Genomic DNA, 4,771 nt, shown 5'->3' with positions numbered 1-4,771 from the left:
CCATAATTTTTCCTGTTTGAAAGAACTGCAAGAATGGACATGGAGAAGATCTCGAGGAAAAGAAAGCCCAGCATCAGGCCCAAAGTGGGATCCAACTCAAGGGAAGACACCAAGGCCTGTCACTATTACTAAGGCTATGGAGTGCTTACCAAAAGGAACCTACCATATCTGCCCTCTGAAAGACCCAACAAGCAGCTGAAAGAGTCAGATGCAGATATTTGCACCCAACCAATGGACAGAAGCTGCTGACCCCTGTGATTGAATTAGGAAAAAGCTGGAAGAAGCTGAGGAGGTGGGAAATCCTATAAGAGGACCAGTAGTCTCAATTTACCTGGACCCTTGAGATCTCTCAGATACCGAACCACTAACAAGGCAGCATACACCAGCTGATTTGAGGCTCCCAACACATATATAGCAGATGACTATGGGGTCTGGGTTCATTCAGCGAAGATGCGCCTGACCCTCAGGTCAGGAGGCCACAGGGAGTTTATGGGTCTGACAGAGTGGGGAGTAGGGGGTTGGGAACATCTTCATGGAGATATGGTGTTATGCCCAGGTCTCAGGATACCCAGAAGAGCTCAAAGAACTGTTGACCCGATGCAGAGAAACAAACGTGACTGTATTCCAACCAGGTTCAAGTCGCAAACTGTTACCACTGCACAATTGTCATCTCACGTCTAGTGGCTATGAGTTTTTTATACATAAGAGATTCTTAGATTTGGGGGTTATGTGACAGGGGAGGTGACAAGGGAAGTCATTCTTCAAACATAATACCATTTGTTCAGGCAGTGAGATAGAGCTGCACAACTAGGGAAGGGGAACTCTACAGACCTTTATGGTGCTATCAGGAACTTATGGCTTTACAAACTGGTCACAGCTGTCTGAGAAGTTACCTTTATCACTAGAGAACAAGCCTCAACATACACAAGAAGATTGAAATATCCCCATGCATTTTATTAGATCACCACAGACTAAGGCTGGTCTTCAATAACAACAAAAACAACAGAAAGCGCACATACTCAGAGAAACTAAACAACTTTTTACTCAATGATAACTTGGTTAGCAAGAAATCAGAAAGAAATTAGAGACTTTCTAGAATTTAATGAAAATGAAGGCATAGCATACCTAAACTTATCGGATGCAATGAAAGCAGTGCAAGAGGAAAATTCTCAGCACTAAGTGCCTTCGTAAAGAAACTGGAGAGCAACTAAAACTAAACAACTAAAACTAGCAACTAAACAGCACATCTGAAAGCTCTAGAAGAAAAAGAATTAAACACACCACAGAGGAGTAGATGGCAGGAAATAATCAAACTCAGGACTGAAATAAATCAATTAGAAACAAAGAGAACAATACAAATAATCAAAACAACTAAGAGCTGTCTGAGAAAATAATAAAGATAAACTATTAGCCAAATTAAATAAAGAGCACAGAGAAAATATACAAATTCACAGACTCAGAAATGAAAAGGGAGACATAACAACAGAAACTGCAGAAATTCAAAAAATCATTAGATCCTACTACAAAAGCTTATACTCAACAAAACTGGAAAATCTAGACAAAATGGATGATTTCTAGACAGACACCATATACCAAACTTAAACAAGAATCAGATAAACCATCTAAACTCTTCTGTAACCCCTAAGGAAATAGAAGCAGTCATTAAAAGTTTCCTGACCAAAAAGAAGCCTAGGGCCAGATGGTTTTAGTGCAGAATTCTATCAGACCTTCAAAGACGACCTAATTCCAATACTATCAAACTATTCCAGCAAATAGAAACAGGAATACTACATAATTTGTTCTATGAAGCCACAGTTATGCTAATACCTAAACCACACAAAGACCCAACAAATACTCACTTAAATTCTCACAAACCAAATCCAAGAACATCAAAATCATCATTCACCATGATCAAGTAGGCTTCATCCCAGGTATGAAGGGATAGTTCAATATACAGAATTCCATCAATGTAATCCACTATATAAACAAAGTCAAAGGAAAAAAATCACATAATGATCTCACTAGATGCTGAAAAAGCCTTTGACAAAATATTGCAGACAAATGGATGGACCTTGAGGAAATCATCCTGAGTTAGGTGATTCAGTCCCAAAAGGACATGGATGCTATTTACTCACTTATATGTGGCTATTAGCCACAAAATACATAAAACTCAAGCTACACTCCACAGATCCTAAGTAGCTAAATAGGAAGGAAGGCACAAGCAAGGATGCTTGAATCTCCCTTCGAAAGGGGAATAAAATAGTCATAAGAAGCAGATGGATGGAGGGATCTGAGTGGGAGAGGGGAGAGGGAGGAGAATGGGAGGATCAGAATCCTATGTGTGGAAGGATAGGAAGGATGGTCAGTTAGCCATGAGAATAAACGTAATTCTGCAACTGTCAGGGGTGGGGAGGTACGGGGCAAGATGATACAGAGACCTGGAATAAGAAAGTTGACTACGGACAGCAGCGATGCGTCCTGACCTGACACTGCAGTAGGATCTGAAGTACGTGGGAGGACATCAGGAACCATGCCAAGCCACACAGCAAAGCAGGGACTGCCTTCATTCAGACCCAGAAGCTCCATCTAGCCATGGCCGACACCTTCCTGGAGCACATGTGCTGCCTGGACATTGACTCCGTGCCCATCATAGCCCGCAACACTGGCATCATTTGTACCATTGGCCCTGATTCCCGATCTGCGGAAATGATGAAGGAGATGATTAAGTCTGGAATGAATGTGGCTCGGCTGAATTTCTCTCATGGAACCAATGAGTACCATGCAGAGACCATTAAGAATGTACATGCAGCCACAGAAAGCTTTACATCTGATCCCATTCTCTATCGTCCCGTTGTGGTGGCTCTGGACACAAAGGGACCTGAGATCTGAACTGGACTCATCAAGGACAGCGGCACTGCAGAGGTCGAGCTGAAGAAGGGAGCCACTCTGTAGGTCACCTTGGACAACACTTGTATGGAGAAGTGTGACGAGAACATCCTGTGGTTGGACTATAAGAACGTATGCTAGGTAGTGGAGGTGGGTAGCAAGATCTACGTGAACGATGGGTTCATCTCACTGCAGGTGAAGGAGAAAGGTGCTGAATTTTTTGGTGACAAAGGTGGAGAATGGTGGCTCCTTGGGCAGCAAGAAGAGCGTTAACCTGCCTGGCGCTGTGTGGACCTCCCTGCCGTGTCAGAAAAAGACATCCAGGATCTGAAGTTTGGGGTGGAACAGGATGTGGACACGGTGTTTGCGTCTTTCATCTGAAAGACAGTCGATGTTCATGTTAGGAAGGTCCTGGGAGAGAAGGGGAAGAACATCAAGATCAACAGCAAAATTGAGAACCATGAAGGTGTCCGCAGGTTTGATGAGATTTTAGAGGCCATCGATGGGATCATGGTGGCTCGTGGTGACCTGGGCATTGAGATTCCTGCAGAGATCTTCCTTGCTCAGAAGATGATGATCGGGCAATGCAACTGAGCCAGGAAGCCTGTCATCTGTGCCACACAGATGCTGGAGAACAATGATCAAAAAGCCACGCCCCACCCGTGCTGAAGGGAGTCATGTGGCCACTGCAATCCTAGATGGAGCAGACTGCATCATGCTGTCCGAAGAAACAGCCAAGGGGGACTACCCTCTGGAGGCTGTTCGCATTTAACACCTGATTGCCCGAGAGGCAGAGGCTGCCATCTACCACTTGCAGTTATTCGAGGAACTCCGCCGCCTGGCGCCCATTACCAGCGACCCCACGGAAGCTGCCGCTGTGGGTGCCGTGGAGGTCTCCTTCAAGTGATGCAGTGGGGCCATTATCGTGCTCACCAAGACTGGCAGGAATGCTCATCAAGTGGCCAGGTACCGCCCTTGAGCTTCTATCATTGCTGTGATGCGCGATCCCTAGACTGCTCACCAGGCCCATCTGTACCATGGCCTCTTCCCTGTGCTGTGTGAGAATGCTGTACTAAATACCTGGGCTGAGGCCATGGATGTTGGCAAGGCCCGAGGCTTCTTCAAGAAGGCAGATGTGGTCATTGTGTTGACCCGGTGGCGCCCTGGCTCCGGCTTCAACAACACCATGCATGTAGTGCCTGTACCTTGATGGCCGTCTGGAGCCCGTCTTCTAGCCCCTGTCCCTTTCCCTCCCCTATCCTATCCATTAGGCCAGCAATGCTTATATTGCTCATCTGGGCCACAGTGTGGCACTGGTAGGCTGGGATGCCAGGAAAAATTAATGACTCTGAAACACGCAATAGAGTCCAGCTATTTTTCATGCCCCTACTTGAACCAGGGGTGAAGGAGGAATACAGGATTGGAAACTCTCTGACTTTATCACAGAACGGGAGCATCATCTCTGTGTACTTTGATCCTGTAGAAGGTTGTCCAGAGAATTCCCAGCCCTAGCTGGTGTCAGGAGAGGGCAAGAGTACGGGCTGAGGGCATAGGGCCCAGGATACCAGTGTAGATGACTGTTTGCCCTGGCCCTGACTTGCTTTCTCAACAGCTTTGGCCTTCCCACTCCTCCTCGTGCACTTCACAGCTGTCACTGCAGACGTTCCACTCTCCACCTTGTATTCTGCATTCTCCAGAGTGTCCAAGCCTGTTACTATAGTGCCTACCTGAATGTCAATAAACAGCAACTGACGCAAGAAAAAGAAAGAAAGAAAGAGAGAGAGAGAGAGAGAGAGAGAGAGAGAGAGAGAGAGAGAGAGAAAGAAAGAAAGAAAGAAAGAAAGAAAGAAAGAAAGAAAGAAAGAAAGAGAGAGAGAGAGAGGGG

At 45.7% G+C, this 4,771-nt stretch overlaps 1 pseudogene; it reads left to right on the top strand.

The window, feature by feature from the left end:
- The first annotated feature begins 450 nt into the window (after window positions 1-450).
- LOC114617737 lies at window positions 451-4,096 on the top strand (annotated as a pseudogene).
- Window positions 4,097-4,771: the final 675 nt, after the last annotated feature.

The sequence above is a fragment of the Grammomys surdaster genome, unplaced genomic scaffold, assembly GCF_004785775.1.
Source record: "Grammomys surdaster isolate TR1022 unplaced genomic scaffold, NIH_TR_1.0 138, whole genome shotgun sequence".
In the NCBI taxonomy this organism is placed as follows: Eukaryota; Metazoa; Chordata; class Mammalia; order Rodentia; family Muridae; genus Grammomys; species Grammomys surdaster.
This window is presented reverse-complemented; position numbering and strand designations above follow the sequence as displayed.